Genomic DNA, 19,491 nt, shown 5'->3' on the forward strand with positions numbered 1-19,491 from the left:
TGAGATGACACGCACCAAATGTGAAGTTGCTGGCGTCAAGTCTGTCGGAGGAGTTCGTTAAAGTATGACGTGCGAAAATGTCCAAATTTGCGCGCCAAAATCGAAATGGCCGACCTCCTGTTGGTCGGAGGTAATGGCGACCTGTTATTTTTTTGTAGGTCTTGATGTGATACACGTGCCTACCAAATTTCGTTTATCCACATCAAATGTAAAGCAAGGGGGAAGGGGCTTTGTTGAGTTATTTTGTAACCCCCATGCCAGTGACCCCTGAAATATCAAATTCATCAGATTTTTGACCAGATCTGATGCGTGTGCAAATTTTCGGGGCAGGTCAGAGCACGTTGAGTGCCTCAAAATTAGCGATTCATTCGTGGAATAATAATAATAATAATAATAATAATAATAATAATAATAATAATAATAATAATAATAATAATAATTCACTCAATTAAAATAGGTCCTCACTCTGACTTTGTCAGTGGAGGTCGGGCCCTGATAATCAGAATCTGAATAATGATCAGAATAACAGTATCGTTCATAGAGTGAGCATGAGACGATCATCAATCAAAAATCATCAATGGGGAAAATCGAAAACTTCCTGTCGAACTATTGTTTCATCCAAATCCAAATCCAAGCCGAACACACGGTATGTAAATCACATGTTGTTGCAGAAGTTGCCACACACGTGTTGCACTTGCAGTTTGAATTCAGTCTGGACACTGCGCTGCTCTCCTCCAATTTCCAACTGTCCTCACTGACACGTTGGCTTCATTTTTGGTTTTCTCTACAGGAAACACCAACACTTTGAAGCTTTCAGTGGTCAGCCTGACTTCCTGTGTCACTCGCCCCTTTCTCACCATTATGACAGACATATTCTTCTTCTTGCAGAGCTGTGTTGTCCATTGCATCAGAGGGTGTAGTAACACAGTCTGCAAGTTAAGAGAAGCCACACCTTCAATGTTTTTAAAGGACAGGTTGAACGTTTTTCAAGCCTTTACCGCAAAGCAGTAGTCCAGTTGGATGTATGAGCAGTGACACAGGTTTATTTTTTCAAACATTTCCCATTTGTATTCAAACTTGGACTCAGATGTTCTCCTCCATCACTTACACTGAAAGCTCATTAGGATGGGATGTGTGAACACATTTGTTCATACAGACTCCTGACTGCTGCTTTATAACAGTGATTCTCAACTGGTGGGTCGCGGCCCAAATGTGGGTCGCAGGGCCATCATATATGATATGAACCACAAATCACAACAAATCTACGGAATAACCTTAGGGTAAAACATTTTTGATGCAGCGATTTACCCACGTTAAGTGCGTATGCGTCAGAGTAACGCGCTCTCGAGCATTTGTAAACATGGCTAAACCGGCTTAACTCAAATATGACACCGAATACATCAAATGCGGATTTTGTGGTGAGTAACAATTTTCTGAAATTGAGGTCGCGACCTTAATGTCTAAGGCAAAAGGTGGGACCTTTTTATAAACAGAATTTTTTTTCAAGATCCATGCATTATTCCCAGGGAAATCATTGAGATTGTCAAAAAGGGCCCACCCTGTCTCACAATGTTCAAGACAGTGAAAACAAATTCCCCCATTTGTCCGGATCCCCGCCAAAATGAAATTTTGGCATAAAATCCTGCTGACAAATAAACAAACAAATAAACAACAACAACAAAAAACGATGGTGTGAAGACTACTTGGCGGAGGTGACAACAAGTAATCCACTGCCGCGTCGCTCGATTCACATGATAAAATGATACCGTAAATCATGGGCTATATTGTTCAGTGTTACCAGTATTTCTTATCTTTAAAAAAGAAAAAGATCAAAGTGGACCTTTTCTGCTTTTTTTTTAATGAAAGAGTGCACAGCTGCTGCACAGTTTGTCAAAGACTCACAAATCAATCACAGCCAGGTGACAGGACGTGACATGCGCCGGTGGTCAGCAACAGAGAGCGATTCAGTCACAACAGACACGAGGTTTGGTGAGACGTGTCCCGCGGCGCTGACAGCTACCTGACGGAGGAGGAGACGGCAGGGGAACAATGATGAGAGCGTGGGAGTGGAGGAAGGAGCAGGGTGCCACAACTGACTGATACTTCTGTGCTGGCTGCATGGGTGGTGGGGCGTGTGTGTGGGGTCTGACAATGAGAGTGCTCCCATCCGCCATCACCCAAAACGGCACACAAACAAAATAACACTGGTCTGGCTCTTTATCCGACTATGATAATTTCTACGCGGTGCTCGAGCTGTTGGCAATCAGAGCTCAGTTGTTGTAGCAGCGCGCGTTGTGAGCCAGATGAATGTGATTAACTGGGATTAACATGAGCCGTTTGGCCTCAGGGTCAAAGATGCAATGGAATAACGCAGAGTTTAGTGGTTTAATCTCTGGCAGCAGACAGCCGACAACAGGAGCTGTCATCCAAATAACCTCAACAGTAACACAACACACGTTTCAACTGCTTTCTTCTGGTAGGCTTAACCTACTACCAGGTGTGTTGCTATACTGCTACTGACAACAACCGCAATAATAAATAAAAAAATCACGTTTTTTTTTGTACAGATCATACCAATGTGTAAATAATTTCCATTTCTTTCCACCATTCACACTTCAACATGGTAGGTATATGTGATTTTTGTAGTATTTTATCATTATTTTGCTTAAAAAAACAGACAAAAAAACCCAAATAATCAAAGTTCTTTTTTGTTTTCTTCTAATTCTAATCCCTATAGATATCACGATAATATCATTATTATGAATTCTTTTAACCATGATAATCGTGATACATATTGCCTTGTAATTTTGTCCCAACCAGTTGGGTTTGTTGATGTGTTGGTGGCCGGCGGGGGGTAACTCTGCCTCCTCACATATTCTATTGACATATTGTTAAACTATTTGGGAAATACTCTAAACTGAAGGCAACAGTAACATACACTGACATTCCACTTGTACTGACTCCAGCATCATTTAAGTGTTTTATGGTTCTGTTCAGACCTCACAGGCTCTCACAGTAAACCATCAGCTTTCGTGACCCTGAAACAAAGTGCAGTTCATAAACTCAACACAAAGGAACATGGTCCCTACGAAACATATTTGCCGTTGCAGTTTAGTTGCTTTCTAGGAGACAGACTAGTGTGAGAAAAACGCATGTGTGTACTGTGCCCATGTGAGAATACCAGTGTATAATATGAGAGCGTTTCCTGCCCACAGAGAGAGATGCAGCTCAGGGTCACGCAGTGACTTCAGCTCGGAAACAGGCTCACACAGGAAGGCCTGGAGCTCAGCGCCGTACAATGGCCCATCACATGTGCTCGCCGTTGATTCCTCTGTCGCTGTCGAGCACGACACAGCACAGGAGGAAGTGCTCATTGTTCTGAGGAAGGCTCCTCTCTTTTTCACAGAGGAACAATGGAAGCGCGGGGGGGGGGGATAGAAGCAGGAGGAAAACCTTGTTTTTACTCGTAATAAAAAAACAATCCTTTTTAAAAGATGCAGGAATACAAAAAGAAATTGTCAAAGAATTATGGTTGGTGTTGGTCCACTACGGTTCAATTGTGTTGTTCTCCTGTCTGTCCGAAGGAAATGGGTCAAAATGCCATTAACAAACACACAGAGAGGATAACGGAATAAGATAATGACATTATGACATTTTTTTTTACGTCCGACCAACGTTTGGTGACTTCCAAGAGGTTAAAACAAGTTTATAATTTGATATGAATGAATGATGAAGCAAAGACACAGTAACAAAAAGATGACAGAGACACTGAGACGTGCAGAGCCCAGGAATAGAAACAAAAATGAGCAGAGAAAAAGGAGATATAGTGTGGAGGTTGTGTTATCTCTCCGACTCTGCTCCACAGAGACAGGAAATGGTGGCTGTTACACGCAGGAAATGAGCTGATGGCAAAGATAAGGCGGGAAAATCAACTCCGGTAATCAAAACAAGTCCATGCTGATGCACCTGTGGGACAGCAGACAGGACCGCTGAGGAGGTGGGGCAGGGGATCATAGGATTGAATCCATTGAAATGTCTGAAAAAGTTTGTAGTTTGTTCGTTTGCCTGGTTTCAGTTTGAAAATGAAAAGAAAATGCACTCACACTCATATCTGAAAGATGAGAGTTATGACTATGACAAGGGCGACCATTTCTGACTTGACTGTCTGTATGCATTTTCCACACAGTGAATATTTCATAATATTCCTCCCCTGTTATGTTGATCCTGTCTGAATGAGACTAAAGAAACATGTTCTGATCTGATGTTTGCATGTAAAACCCATAGACCTCCAACCCAACTGTTTCATGAGATAAACATGGATGAGATTTATTTTGAGAAAAGGGGACATGTCATAGATACAATAAACGGTGTTGGTAATTTTCTGCCAATAGGCATCTCTCAATGAAAAAACAAACTAAACAACAACCAAAAATCTACAGATTTCGGAGATCGGAGATTGGTTATGTTGTGAAGTAGTGTGGGCTCATGGGAGTTGTTGTCATCATTACAGTCATTGTCTCCTGGTTATGATTCCTTCAGCTTCAATTTGGACTTTTCTGGCAGACAAACACTGATACATGCACAATGGAGATATGACGCCACTGACAGGCGACCGAATGAAACGCACTGTTACCTTGATTAGAATGACAAATTTCTCCAGATTTGAAGATATAATGTAACAACTGAACAACATTTATAACATGAAGAAGGGGGGTTCCACATTATACCTTGAAAAGAAAAGAAACCAATAGTGAGATTGAGTGGGAAACAGAAAAAAAAAGTGATGCATAATTTTAAAAAAGCAAACACCCTCGATGTCATCACTTCACACTAAAATAAGTGCCACTTGGTCCAATATACTGTTGAAGGAAAACTGCATGAAGCACAGAGCATTAACCTGATTATTCCGCATTTTGAGGTCACATAAACAGGAATTCTGGGACATGTGTTGGGGCAACATTGATAGACCATAGCCTGGAGTTAATTTCATTGAAAAGTCCATTAACCTCCATGTTCAGTGACATGTCCGAAGAAGCACGTGCCTGCAGGTCTGATGTTTCATCCCGCAACATGATTCACATGTCCATGGTGTGGTCTGTGGTGTGGGCTTTCTGACGCTGACCCAGAAGCAGATGTAACACCTCTGACTGGAAAAAGACTCAGTAAGAAGTACTCTGATCAAGACTTTCATTCAAAATGTTGCTTAATTCTTGCTTCATATAGAAATTGGAAGTGAAAAGCAACAACTTATATTTTCCTCGTCCTGAAGGACTGAGAAGCCACATTCTGTGTTCCTTACTGGAAAAGTCACTTCTGATTGATTGAAACATTGTTGCGTGTTGGCTGAACTTAACTCGATAAAACACTTAACGTGTACAGAGCCCCGGAGAGGACATGCAGTAAAATAAAAAAAAAAAGTACTTTTGCGAGATCTCACAAAACTTTTTGCAAAAGCTGTAACGTAACTAATGTTACAGTTACACTTTGCGACGAGACGCTTGTGTCAATACTTCAGATGTCTCTCACTTATGTTAAAACTGTGACTGCTGCCAAGCACTGATTTAATGTCTACTTGAGGCCAGTCTCAAAATTAAACCCCCCCCTTGGAGGGAAAGTCCAAGATCTGTCCAATAGATGTTTAGTCTTACTAAACATGAAGATTGGAAGGAAGGACAACAATTACTTTATTATTTTTCATTCAATTGAAGGACTGACAGCCATGCTGTCTACTTTCTAATTTAAAACTGGTGAAGTCCGTTTATCCACAGTTATTCTGAGATGTTCTTACCTTTTAAGGGTTGTTGGTCTAGGGGTATGATTCTCGCTTAGGGTGCGAGAGATCCCGGATGAGCCCTTGACAACACAGTCTTTGTCTACGATCTCTACTGTTCAGCATGTCAGCTCAACTGCGCACCACACTTAAGATAATATGTTCTTTCCAAGTAAAACTCAGTCCAATTTCAGGTGATTGAGTCAATGCTAAATATAGGTTCAACACAAAGTACTCAGTGTGTTTTCTCCATGACTTTTTTCATCAAACTGAAGGTATGCTGTTTACTTCCCAATTTAAAACTGGTAAATGACTGAGAAGCCATACTGTCTACTTCCCAATTTCAGGTGATTGAGTCAATCCTAAATATAGGTTCAACACAAAGTACTGAGTGTGTTTTGTCCATATTTTTTTTCATCAAATTGTAGGACTGAAAAGCCATGCTGTCTACTTCCCAATTTAAAACTGGCAAAATCCATTTACCCAGAGTTACTCTGAGATTTTGTGTCTTTTTGTTGCTCGTTGGTCTAGGGGTATGATTCTTGCTTAGGGTGCGAGAGGTCCCGGGTTCAAATCCCGGATGAGCCCTTGACAACACCGTCTTCAGTTATATGTTCTTCTGTTCATCAACTCCGCTCAACTCTACACTGCTCTCAGAATAATATGGTCTTTACAACACAAAGTACTCAAGTGTGTTTGCTCCCTTACTTTTTTCATCAACACCTTTGTCTCAGTCTTTACTGTTCTGCATGTCAGCTCAACTGTACCCCGCACTCAGAAAAATATGTTCTTTCCAACTAGAACTCAGTCCAATTTCAGTTGGTTGAGTCAATGCTCCGTATAGGTTCAACACAAAGTACTCAGTGTGTTTTGTCCATGTTTTTTTTCATCAAATTGAGGACTGAGAAGCCATGATGTCTACTTCCCAATTTAAAACTGGTAAAGGACTGAGAAGCCATGCTGTCTACTTCCCAATTTCAGGTGATTGAGTCAATGCTAAATATAGGTTCAACGCAAAGTACTCAGTGTGTTTTGTCCATGATCTTTATCATCAAATTGAAGGACTGAGAAGCCATGCTGTCTACTTCCCAATTTAAAACTGGCAAAATCCATTTACCCAGAGTTACTCTGAGATTTTGTGTCTTTTTGTTATTGTTGGTCTTGGGGTATGATTCTCCCTTCGGGTGAGAGGTCCCGGGTTCAAATCCCGGACGAGCCCTTAACAACATCGTCTTCCATTACAATCTCTTCTGTTCATCAAGTCAGCTCAACTCCACACTGCTCTCACAATAATATGGTCTTTCCAAGTAAAACTCACCATAATTCCAGGTGATTGAGTCAATGCTAAATATAGGTTCAACAAAAAGTAATCAGTGTGTTTTGTCCAAATTTTTTTCATCAAATTGTAGGACTGAGAAGCCATGCTGTTTGCTTCTTCAATTCAAACTGGCAAAGTCCATTTACCCAAAGTTACTCTGAGATTTTCTGACTTTTTCTAGTTGGTCTAGGGGTATAATTCTCGCTTACGGTGCGAGAGGTCCCGGGTTCAAATCCCAGACGAGCCCTTGACAAGACTGTCTTTCTCTACGATCTTTACTGTTCAGCACGTCAGCTCAACTCCACACCACACTTAGAAGAATGTGGTCTTTCCAAGTAGAACTCATCATAATTCCAGGTGATTGAGTCAATGGTCCATATAGGTTCAACTCAACATACCAATACAAAGTACTCAAGTGTGTTTTCTCCCTGACTATTTTCATCAAACTGAAGGACCGAGAAGCCATGCTGTCTACTTCCCAATTTAAAACCGGCAAAGTCCATTTACCCAGAGTTACTCTGAGATTTTGTGTCTTTTTGTGGCTCGTTGGTCTAGGGGTATGATTCTCGCTTAGGGTGCGAGAGGTCCCGGGTTCAAATCCCGGACGAGCCCTTGATAACACCGTCTTCAGTTATACGTTCTTCTGTTCATCAACTCCGCTCAACTCCACACTGCTCTCACAATGATATGGTCTTTCCAAGTAAAACTCACCATAATTCCAGGTGACTGAGTCAATGGTCCATATAGGTTCAACTCAACATACCAACACAAAGTACTCTGTGTGTTTTCTCCCTGACTTTTTTCATCAAATTGAGGACTGAGAAGCCATGATGTCTGCTCTCAGAATAATATGGTCTTTCCAAGTAAAACTCACCATAATTCCAGGTGATTGAGTCAATGCTAAATATAGGTTCAACAAAAAGTACTCAGTGTGTTCTTTCCAAATTTTTTTCTTCAAATTGTAGGACTGAGAAGCCATGATGTCTGCTTCCCAATTTAAAACCGGCAAAGTCCATTTATCCACAGTTACTCTGAGATTTTCTGTCTTTTTGTGGCTCGTTGGTCTAGGGGTATGATTCTCGCTTTGGGTGCGAGAGGTCCCAGCTTCAAATCCCGGATGAGCCCTTGACAACACCGTCTTCAGTTATACGGACTTCTGTTCATCAACTCTGCTCAACTACACACTGCTCTCACAATAATATGGTCTTTCCAAGTAAAACTCACCATAATTCCAGGTGATTGAGTCAATGGTCCATATAGGTTCAGCACAAAGTGGTCAGTGTTTTCTCCCTGACTTGTTTCATCAAACTGAAGGACTGAGAAGCCATGCTGTCTACTTCCCAATTTAAAACCGGCAAAGTCCATTTACCCAGAGTTACTCTGAGATTTTCTGTCTTTATGTTGCTCGTTGGTCTAGGGGTATGATTCTCGCTTCGGATGAGAGTTCCCGGGTTCAAATCCCGGACGAGCCCTTAACAACATCGTCTTCGATTACAATCTCTTCTGTTCATCAAGTCAGCTCAACTCCACACTGCTCTCACAATAATATGGTCTTTCCAAGTAAAACTCACCATAATTCCAGGTGATTGAGTCAATGGTCCATATAGGTTCAACACAAAGTGGTCAGTGTTTTCTCCCTGACTTGTTTCATCAAACTGAAGGACTGAGAAGCCATGCTGTCTACTTCCCAATTTAAAACCGGCAAAGTCCATTTACCCTGACTTACTCTGAGATTTTGTGTCTTTGTGTGGCTCGTTGGTCTAGGGGTATGATTCTCGCTTTGGGTGCGAGAGGTCCCAGCTTCAAATCCCGGATGAGCCCTTGACAACACCGTCTTCAGTTATACGGACTTCTGTTCATCAACTCTGCTCAACTACACACTGCTCTCACAATAATACGGTCTTTCCAAGTAAAACTCACCATAATTCCAGGTGATTGAGTCAATGGTCCATATAGGTTCAGCACAAAGTGGTCAGTGTTTTCTCCCTGACTTGTTTCTTCAAATTGTAGGACTGAGAAGCCATGATGTCTGCTTCCCAATTTAAAACCGGCAAAGTCCATTTATCCACAGTTACTCTGAGATTTTCTGGCTTTTTGTGGCTCGTTGGTCTAGGGGTATGATTCTCGCTTTGGGTGCGAGAGGTCCCAGCTTCAAATCCCGGATGAGCCCTTGACAACACCGTCTTCAGTTATACGGACTTCTGTTCATCAACTCTGCTCAACTACACACTGCTCTCACAATAATATGGTCTTTCCAAGTAAAACTCACCATAATTCCAGGTGATTGAGTCAATGGTCCATATAGGTTCAACACAAAGTGGTCAGTGTTTTCTCCCTGACTTGTTTCATCAAACTGAAGGACTGAGAAGCCATGCTGTCTACTTCCCAATTTAAAACCGGCAAAGTCCATTTACCCTGACTTACTCTGAGATTTTGTGTCTTTGTGTGGCTCGTTGGTCTAGGGGTATGATTCTCGCTTTGGGTGCGAGAGGTCCCAGCTTCAAATCCCGGATGAGCCCTTGACAACACCGTCTTCAGTTATACGGACTTCTGTTCATCAACTCTGCTCAACTACACACTGCTCTCACAATAATACGGTCTTTCCAAGTAAAACTCACCATAATTCCAGGTGATTGAGTCAATGGTCCATATAGGTTCAGCACAAAGTGGTCAGTGTTTTCTCCCTGACTTGTTTCTTCAAATTGTAGGACTGAGAAGCCATGATGTCTGCTTCCCAATTTAAAACCGGCAAAGTCCATTTATCCACAGTTACTCTGAGATTTTCTGGCTTTTTGTGGCTCGTTGGTCTAGGGGTATGATTCTCGCTTTGGGTGCGAGAGGTCCCAGCTTCAAATCCCGGATGAGCCCTTGACAACACCGTCTTCAGTTATACGGACTTCTGTTCATCAACTCTGCTCAACTACACACTGCTCTCACAATAATATGGTCTTTCCAAGTAAAACTCACCATAATTCCAGGTGATTGAGTCAATGGTCCATACAGGTTCAGCACAAAGTGGTCAGTGTTTTCTCCCTGACTTGTTTCATCAAACTGAAGGACTGAGAAGCCATGCTGTCTACTTCCCAATTTAAAACCGGCAAAGTCCATTTACCCAGAGTTACTCTGAGATTTTCTGTCTTTACGTTGCTCGTTGGTCTAATGGTATGATTCTCGCTTCGGATGAGAGTTCCCGGGTTCAAATCCCGGACGAGCCCTTAACAACATCGTCTTCGATTACAATCTCTTCTGTTCATCAAGTCAGCTCAACTCCACACTGCTCTCACAATAATATGGTCTTTCCAAGTAAAACTCACCAAAATTCCAGGTGATTGAGTCAATGGTCCATATAGGTTCAACTCAACATACCAACACAAAGTACTCTGTGTGTTTTCTCCCTGACTATTTTCATCAAACTGAAGGACTGAGAAGCCATGCTGTCTACTTCCCAATTTAAAACCGGCAAAGTCCATTTACCCATACTTACTCTGAGATTTTGTGTCTTTTTGTGGCTCGTTGGTCTAGGGGTATGATTCTCGCTTAGGGTGCGAGAGGTCCCGGGTTCAAATCCCGGACGAGCCCTTGACAACACCGTCTTCAGTTATACGTTCTTCTGTTCATCAACTCCGCTCAACTCCACACTGCTCTCAGAATAATATGGTCTTTCCAAGTAAAACTCACCATAATTCCAGGTGATTGAGTCAATGCTAAATATAGGTTCAACAAAAAGTACTCAGTGTGTTTTGTCCAAATTTTTTTCTTCAAATTGTAGGTCTGAGAAGCCATGATGTCTGCTTCCCAATTTAAAACCAGCAAAGTCCATTTATCCACAGTTACTCTGAGATTTTCTGTCTTTTTGTGGCTCGTTGGTCTAGGGGTATGATTCTCGCTTTGGGTGCGAGAGGTCCCAGCTTCAAATCCCGGATGAGCCCTTGACAACACCGTCTTCAGTTATACGGACTTCTGTTCATCAACTCTGCTCAACTACACACTGCTCTCACAATAATATGGTCTTTCCAAGTAAAACTCACCATAATTCCAGGTGATTGAGTCAATGGTCCATATAGGTTCAACACAAAGTGGTCAGTGCTTTCTCCCGGACTTGTTTCATCAAACTGAAGGACTGAGAAGCCATGCTGTCTACTTCCCAATTTAAAACCGGCAAAGTCCATTTACCCAGAGTTACTCTGAGATTTTCTGTCTTTATGTTGCTCGTTGGTCTAGGGGTATGATTCTCGCTTCGGGTGAGAGTTCCCGGGTTCAAATCCCGGATGAGCCCTTAACAACATCGTCTTCGATAACAATCTCTTCTGTTCATCAAGTCAGCTCAACTCCACACTGCTCTCACAATAATATGGTCTTTCCAAGTAAAACTCACCAAAATTCCAGGTGATTGACTCAATGGTCCATATAGGTTCAACTCAACATACCAACACAAAGTACTCTGTGTGTTTTCTCCCTGACTATTTTCATCAAACTGAAGGACTGAGAAGCCATGCTGTCTACTTCCCAATTTAAAACCGGCAAAGTCCATTTACCCAGACTTATTCTGAGATTTTGTGTCTTTTTGTGGCTCGTTGGTCTAGGGGTATGATTCTCGCTTAGGGTGCGAGAGGTCCCGGGTTCAAATCCTGGACGAGCCCTTGACAACACCATCTTCAGTTATACGTTCTTCTGTTCATCAACTCTGCTCAACTCCACACTGCTCTCACAATAATATGGTCTTTCCAAGTAAAACTCACCATAATTCCAGGTGATTGAGTCAATGGTCCATATAGGTTCAACTCAACATACCAATACAAAGTACTCTGTGTGTTTTCTCCCTGACTTTTTTCATCAAACTGAAGGACTGAGAAGCCATGCTGTCCACTTTCCAATTTCAAACTGGCAAAGTCCATTTAGTCAGAGTTACTCTGAGATTTTCTGTCTTTTTGTGGCTCGTTGGTCTAGGGGTATGATTCTCGCTTCGGGTGCGAGAGGTCCCGGGTTCAAATCCCGGACGAGCCCTTAACAACATCGTCTTCCATTACGATCTCTTCTGTTCATCAAGTCAGCTCAACTCCACACTGCTCTCACAATAATATGGTCTTTCCAAGTAAAACTCACTACAATTCCAGGTGATTGAGTCAATGGTCCATTTAGTTTCAACACAAAGTACTCAAGTGTGTTTGCTCCCTTACTTTTTTCATCAACACCTTTGTCTCAGTCTTTACTGTTCTGCATGTCAGCTCAACTGTACCCCGCACTCAGAACAATATGTTCTTTCCAACTAGAACTCAGTCCAATTTCAGTTGGTTGAGTCAATGCTCCGTATAGGTTCAACACAAAGTACTCAGTGTGTTTTGTCCATGTTTTTTTTCAGCAAATTGAGGACTGAGAAGCCATGCTGTCTACTTTCCAATTTAAAACTGGTAAAGGACTGAGAAGCCATGCTGTCTACTTCCAAATTTCAGGTGATTGAGTCAATGCTAAATATAGGTTCAACACAAAGTACTCAGTGTGTTTTGTCCATGTTTTTTTTCAGCAAATTGAGGACTGAGAAGCCATGATGTCTACTTTCCAATTTCAAACTGGCAAAGTCCATTTACCCAGAGTTACTCTGAGATTGTCTGTTTTTTTGTGGCTCGTTGGTCTAGGGGTATGATTCTCGCTTAGGGTGCGAGAGGTCCTGGGTTCAAATCCCGGACGAGCCCTTGACAACACCATCTTCAGTTATACGTTCTTCTGTTCATCAACTACACACTGCTCTCACAATAATATGGTCTTTCCAAGAAAAACTCAATACAATTCCAGGTGATTGAGTCAATGCTAAATATAGGTTCAACAAAAAGTACTCAGTGTGTTTTGTCCAAATTTTTTTCTTCAAATTGTAGGTCTGAGAAGCCATGATGTCTGCTTCCCAATTTAAAACCAACAAAGTCCATTTATCCACAGTTACTCTGAGATTTTCTGTCTTTTTGTGGCTCGTTGGTCTAGGGGTATGATTCTTGCTTTGGGTACGAGAGGTCCCAGCTTCAAATCCCGGATGAGCCCTTGACAACACCGTCTTCAGTTATACGGACTTCTGTTCATCAACTCTGCTCAACTACACACTGCTCTCACAATAATATGGTCTTTCCAAGTAAAACTCACCATAATTCCAGGTGATTGAGTCAATGGTACATATAGGTGTAACACAAAGTGGTCAGTGTTTTCTCCCTGACTTGTTTCATCAAACTGAAGGACTGAGAAGCCATGCTGTCTACTTCCCAATTTAAAACCGGCAAAGTCCATTTACCCAGAGTTACTCTGAGATTTTCTGTCTTTATGTTGCTCGTTGGTCTAGGGGTATGATTCTCGCTTCGGGTGAGAGTTCCCGGGTTCAAATCCCGGACGAGCCCTTAACAACATCGTCTTCGATTACAATCTCTTCTGTTCATCAAGTCAGCTCAACTCCACACTGCTATCACAATAATATGGTCTTTCCAAGTAAAACTCACCATAATTCCAGGTGATTGAGTCAATGGTCCATATAGGTTCAACTCAACATACCAACACAAAGTACTCTGTGTGTTTTCTCCCTGACTATTTTCATCAAACTGAAGGACTGAGAAGCCATGCTGTCTACTTCCCAATTTAAAACCGGCAAAGTCCATTTACCCAGAGTTACTCTGAGATTTTCTGTCTTTTTGTGGCTCGTTGGTCTAGGGGTATGATTCTCGCTTTGGGTGCGATAGGTCCCGGGTTCAAATCCCGGACGAGCCCTTGACAACACCGTCTTCAGTTATACCTTCTTCTGTTCATCAACTCCGCTCAACTCCACACTGCTCTCAGAATAATATGGTCTTTCCAAGAAAAACTCAATACAATTCCAGGTGATTGAGTCAATGGTCCATATAGGTTCAACTCAACATACCAATACAAAGTACTCAAGTGTGTTTTCTCCCTGACTTTTTTCATCAAATTGAGGACTGAGAAGCCATGATGTCTGCTTCCCAATTTAAAACCAGCAAAGTCCATTTACCCACAGTTACTCTGAGATTTTCTGTCTTTTTGTGGCTCGTTGGTCTAGGGGTATGATTCTCGCTTTGGGTGCGAGAGGTCCCGGGTTCAAATCCCGGACGAGCCCTTAACAACACCGTCTTCAGTTATATCTTCTTCTGTTCATCAAGTCAGCTCAACTCCACACTGCTCTCACAATAATATGGTCTTTCCAAGTAAAACTCACTACAATTCCAGGTGATTGAGTCAATGGTCCATATAGGTTCAACACAAAGTACTCAAGTGTGTTTGCTCCCTTACTTTTTTCATCAACACCTTTGTCTCAGTCTTTACTGTTCTGCATGTCAGCTCAACTGTACCCCGCACTCAGAACAATATGTTCTTTCCAAGTAGAACTCAGTCCAATTTCAGTTGGTTGACTCAATGCTCCGTATAGGTTCAACACAAAGTTCTCAGTGTGTTTTGTCCATGTTTTTTTTCAGCAAATTGAGGACTGAGAAGCCATGCTGTCTACTTTCCAATTTAAAACTGGTAAAGGACTGAGAAGCCATGCTGTCTACTTCCCAATTTAAAACCGGCAAAGTCCATTTACCCATAGTTACTCTGAGATTTTCTGTCTTTTTGTGGCTCGTTGGTCTAGGGGTATGATTCTCGCTTTGGGTGCGAGAGGTCCCGGGTTCAAATCCCGGACGAGCCCTTGACAACACCGTCTTCGATTACAATCTCTTCTGTTCATCAAGTCAGCTCAACTCCACACTGCTCTCACAATAATATGGTCTTTCCAACTAGAACTCAGTCCAATTTCAGTTGGTTGAGTCAAAGCTCCGTATAGGTTCAACACAAAGTACTCAGTGTGTTTTGTCCATGTTTTTTTTCAGCAAATTGAGGACTGAGAAGCCATGCTGTCTACTTTCCAATTTAAAACTGGCAAAGTCCATTTACCCAGAGTTACTCTGAGATTTTCTGTCTTTTTGTGGCTCGTTGGTCTAGGGGTATGATTCTCGCTTAGGGTGCGAGAGGTCCCGGGTTCAAATCCCGGACGAGCCCTTGACAACACCGTCTTCAGTTATACGTTCTTCTGTTCATCAACTCCGCTCAACTCCACACTGCTCTCAGAATAATATGGTCTTTCCAAGTAAAACTCACCATAATTCCAGGTGATTGAGTCAATGCTAAATATAGGTTCAACAAAAAGTACTCAGTGTGTTTTGTCCAAATTTTTTTCTTCAAATTGTAGGACTGAGAAGCCATGATGTCTGCTTCCCAATTTAAAACCAGCAAAGTCCATTTATCCACAGTTACTCTGAGATTTTCTGTCTTTTTGTGGCTCGTTGGTCTAGGGGTATGATTCTCGCTTTGGGTACGAGAGGTCCCAGCTTCAAATCCCGGATGAGCCCTTGACAACACCGTCTTCAGTTATACGGACTTCTGTTCATCAACTCTGCTCAACTACACACTGCTCTCACAATAATATGGTCTTTCCAAGTAAAACTCACCATAATTCCAGGTGATTGAGTCAATGGTCCATATAGGTTCAGCACAAAGTGGTCAGTGTTTTCTCCCTGACTTGTTTCATCAAACTGAAGGACTGAGAAGCCATGCTGTCTACTTCCCAATTTAAAACCGGCAAAGTCCATTTACCCAGAGTTACTCTGAGATTTTCTGTCTTTATGTTGCTCGTTGGTCTAGGGGTATGATTCTCGCTTCGGGTGAGAGTTCCCGGGTTCAAATCCCGGACGAGCCCTTATCAACATCGTCTTCGATTACAATCTCTTCTGTTCATCAAGTCAGCTCAACTCCACACTGCTCTCACAATAATATGGTCTTTCCAACTAGAACTCAGTCCAATTTCAGTTGGTTGAGTCAAAGCTCCGTATAGGTTCAACACAAAGTACTCAGTGTGTTTTGTCCATGTTTTTTTTCAGCAAATTGAGGACTGAGAAGCCATGCTGTCTACTTTCCAATTTAAAACTGGCAAAGTCCATTTACCCAGAGTTACTCTGAGATTTTCTGTCTTTTTGTGGCTCGTTGGTCTAGGGGTATGATTCTCGTTTAGGGTGCGAGAGGTCCCGGGTCCAAATCCCGGACGAGCCCTTGACAACACCGTCTTCAGTTATACGTTCTTCTGTTCATCAACTCCGCTCAACTCCACACTGCTCTCAGAATAATATGGTCTTTCCAAGTAAAACTCACCATAATTCCAGGTGATTGAGTCAATGCTAAATATAGGTTCAACAAAAAGTACTCAGTGTGTTTTGTCCAAATTTTTTTCTTCAAATTGTAGGACTGAGAAGCCATGATGTCTGCTTCCCAATTTAAAACCAGCAAAGTCCATTTATCCACAGTTACTCTGAGATTTTCTGTCTTTTTGTGGCTCGTTGGTCTAGGGGTATGATTCTCGCTTTGGGTACGAGAGGTCCCAGCTTCAAATCCCGGATGAGCCCTTGACAACACCGTCTTCAGTTATACGGACTTCTGTTCATCAACTCTGCTCAACTACACACTGCTCTCACAATAATATGGTCTTTCCAAGTAAAACTCACCATAATTCCAGGTGATTGAGTCAATGGTCCATATAGGTTCAGCACAAAGTGGTCAGTGTTTTCTCCCTGACTTGTTTCATCAAACTGAAGGACTGAGAAGCCATGCTGTCTACTTCCCAATTTAAAACCGGCAAAGTCCATTTACCCAGAGTTACTCTGAGATTTTCTGTCTTTATGTTGCTCGTTGGTCTAGGGGTATGATTCTCGCTTCGGGTGAGAGTTCCCGGGTTCAAATCCCGGACGAGCCCTTATCAACATCGTCTTCGATTACAATCTCTTCTGTTCATCAAGTCAGCTCAACTCCACACTGCTCTCACAATAATATGGTCTTTCCAAGTAAAACTCACCAAAATTCCAGGTGATTGAGTCAATGGTCCATATAGGTTCAACTCAACATACCAACACAAAGTACTCTGTGTGTTTTCTCCCTGACTATTTTCATCAAACTGAAGGACTGAGAAGCCATGCTGTCTACTTCCCAATTTAAAACCGGCAAAGTCCATTTACCCATAGTTACTCTGAGATTTTGTGTCTTTTTGTGGCTCGTTGGTCTAGGCGTATGATTCTCGCTTAGGGTGCGAGAGGTCCCGGGTTCAAATCCCGGACGAGCCCTTGACAACACCGTCTTCAGTTATACGTTCTTCTGTTCATCAACTCCGCTCAACTCCACACTGCTCTCAGAATAATATGGTCTTTCCAAGTTAAACTCACCATAATTCCAGGTGATTGAGTCAATGCTAAATATAGGTTCAACAAAAAGTACTCAGTGTGTTTTGTCCAAATTTTTTTCTTCAAATTGTAGGTCTGAGAAGCCATGATGTCTGCTTCCCAATTTAAAACCAGCAAAGTCCATTTATCCACAGTTACTCTGAGATTTTCTGTCTTTTTGTGGCTCGTTGGTCTAGGGGTATGATTCTTGCTTTGGGTGCGAGAGGTCCCAGCTTCAAATCCCGGATGAGCCCTTGACAACACCGTCTTCAGTTATACGGACTTCTGTTCATCAACTCTGCTCAACTACACACTGCTCTCACAATAATATGGTCTTTCCAAGTAAAACTCACCATAATTCCAGGTGATTGAGTCAATGGTCCATATAGGTTCAACACAAAGTGGTCAGTGTTTTCTCCCTGACTTGTTTCATCAAACTGAAGGACTGAGAAGCCATGCTGTCTACTTCCCAATTTAAAACCGGCAAAGTCCATTTACCCAGAGTTACTCTGAGATTTTCTGTCTTTATGTTGCTCGTTGGTCTAGGGGTATGATTCTCGCTTCGGGTGAGAGTTCCCGGGTTCAAATCCCGGACGAGCCCTTAACAACATCGTCTTCGATTACAATCTCTTCTGTTCATCAAGTCAGCTCAACTCCACATTGCTCTCACAATAATATGGTCTTTCCAAGTAAAACTCACCATAATTCCAGGTGATTGAGTCAATGGTCCATATAGGTTCAACTCAACATACCAACACAAAGTACTCTGTGTGTTTTCTCCCTGACTATTTTCATCAAACTGAAGGACTGAGAAGCCATGCTGTCTACTTCCCAATTTAAAACCGGCAAAGTCCATTTACCCAGAGTTACTCTGAGATTTTCTGTCTTTTTGTGGCTCGTTGGTCTAGGGGTATGATTCTTGCTTCGGGTGAGAGTTCCCGGGTTCAAATCCCGGATGAGCCCTTAACAACATCGTCTTCGATTACAATCTCTTCTGTTCATCAAGTCAGCTCAACTCCACACTGCTCTCACAATAATATGGTCTTTCCAAGTAAAACTCACCATAATTCCAGGTGATTGAGTCAATGGTCCATATAGGTTCAACTCAACATACCAACACAAAGTACTCTTCGTGTTTTCTCCCTGACTATTTTCATCAAACTGAAGGACTGAGAAGCCATGCTGTCTACTTCCCAATTTAAAACCGGCAAAGTCCATTTACCCAGAGTTACTCTGAGATTTTCTGTCTTTTTGTGGCTCGTTGGTCTAGGGGTATGATTCTTGCTTTGGGTGCGAGAGGTCCCAGCTTCAAATCCCGGATGAGCCCTTGACAACACCGTCTTCAGTTATACGGACTTCTGTTCATCAACTCTGCTCAACTACACACTGCTCTCACAATAATATGGTCTTTCCAAGTAAAACTCACCATAATTCCAGGTGATTGAGTCAATGGTCCATATAGGTTCAACACAAAGTGGTCAGTGTTTTCTCCCTGACTTGTTTCATCAAACTGAAGGACTGAGAAGCCATGCTGTCTACTTCCCAATTTAAAACCGGCAAAGTCCATTTACCCAGAGTTACTCTGAGATTTTCTGTCTTTATGTTGCTCGTTGGTCTAGGGGTATGATTCTCGCTTCGGGTGAGAGTTCCCGGGTTCAAATCCCGGACGAGCCCTTAACAACATCGTCTTCGATTACAATCTCTTCTGTTCATCAAGTCAGCTCAACTCCACATTGCTCTCACAATAATATGGTCTTTCCAAGTAAAACTCACCATAATTCCAGGTGATTGAGTCAATGGTCCATATAGGTTCAACTCAACATACCAACACAAAGTACTCTGTGTGTTTTCTCCCTGACTATTTTCATCAAACTGAAGGACTGAGAAGCCATGCTGTCTACTTCCCAATTTAAAACCGGCAAAGTCCATTTACCCAGAGTTACTCTGAGATTTTCTGTCTTTTTGTGGCTCGTTGGTCTAGGGGTATGATTCTTGCTTCGGGTGAGAGTTCCCGGGTTCAAATCCCGGATGAGCCCTTAACAACATCGTCTTCGATTACAATCTCTTCTGTTCATCAAGTCAGCTCAACTCCACACTGCTCTCACAATAATATGGTCTTTCCAAGTAAAACTCACCATAATTCCAGGTGATTGAGTCAATGGTCCATATAGGTT

At 42.2% G+C, this 19,491-nt stretch overlaps 12 non-coding genes across 12 annotated transcripts; all 12 read left to right on the forward strand.

The window, feature by feature from the left end:
• Window positions 1–6,286: 6,286 nt before the first annotated feature.
• On the forward strand, window positions 6,287–6,358 carry trnap-agg. Its single transcript has one exon. It is a non-coding gene; the product is annotated as a tRNA-Pro (tRNA).
• A 1,270-nt stretch (window positions 6,359–7,628) lies between these two features.
• On the forward strand, window positions 7,629–7,700 carry trnap-agg. The gene has a single exon. It is a non-coding gene; the product is annotated as a tRNA-Pro (tRNA).
• Window positions 7,701–10,595: 2,895 nt separating this feature from the next.
• trnap-agg lies at window positions 10,596–10,667 on the forward strand. Its single transcript has one exon. It is a non-coding gene; the product is annotated as a tRNA-Pro (tRNA).
• Window positions 10,668–11,656: 989 nt separating this feature from the next.
• Window positions 11,657–11,728, forward strand: trnap-ugg. The gene has a single exon. It is a non-coding gene; the product is annotated as a tRNA-Pro (tRNA).
• Window positions 11,729–12,020: 292 nt separating this feature from the next.
• On the forward strand, window positions 12,021–12,092 carry trnap-cgg. Its single transcript has one exon. It is a non-coding gene; the product is annotated as a tRNA-Pro (tRNA).
• Window positions 12,093–12,706: 614 nt separating this feature from the next.
• Window positions 12,707–12,778, forward strand: trnap-agg. The gene has a single exon. It is a non-coding gene; the product is annotated as a tRNA-Pro (tRNA).
• Window positions 12,779–13,757: 979 nt separating this feature from the next.
• trnap-ugg lies at window positions 13,758–13,829 on the forward strand. Its single transcript has one exon. It is a non-coding gene; the product is annotated as a tRNA-Pro (tRNA).
• A 292-nt stretch (window positions 13,830–14,121) lies between these two features.
• trnap-ugg lies at window positions 14,122–14,193 on the forward strand. Its single transcript has one exon. It is a non-coding gene; the product is annotated as a tRNA-Pro (tRNA).
• A 498-nt stretch (window positions 14,194–14,691) lies between these two features.
• Window positions 14,692–14,763, forward strand: trnap-ugg. The gene has a single exon. It is a non-coding gene; the product is annotated as a tRNA-Pro (tRNA).
• A 278-nt stretch (window positions 14,764–15,041) lies between these two features.
• Window positions 15,042–15,113, forward strand: trnap-agg. The gene has a single exon. It is a non-coding gene; the product is annotated as a tRNA-Pro (tRNA).
• A 975-nt stretch (window positions 15,114–16,088) lies between these two features.
• trnap-agg lies at window positions 16,089–16,160 on the forward strand. Its single transcript has one exon. It is a non-coding gene; the product is annotated as a tRNA-Pro (tRNA).
• Window positions 16,161–17,149: 989 nt separating this feature from the next.
• Window positions 17,150–17,221, forward strand: trnap-agg. Its single transcript has one exon. It is a non-coding gene; the product is annotated as a tRNA-Pro (tRNA).
• Window positions 17,222–19,491: the final 2,270 nt, after the last annotated feature.

This window comes from Scophthalmus maximus, chromosome 2 (genome assembly GCF_022379125.1).
Source record: "Scophthalmus maximus strain ysfricsl-2021 chromosome 2, ASM2237912v1, whole genome shotgun sequence".
NCBI lineage: Eukaryota > Metazoa > Chordata > Actinopteri > Pleuronectiformes > Scophthalmidae > Scophthalmus > Scophthalmus maximus.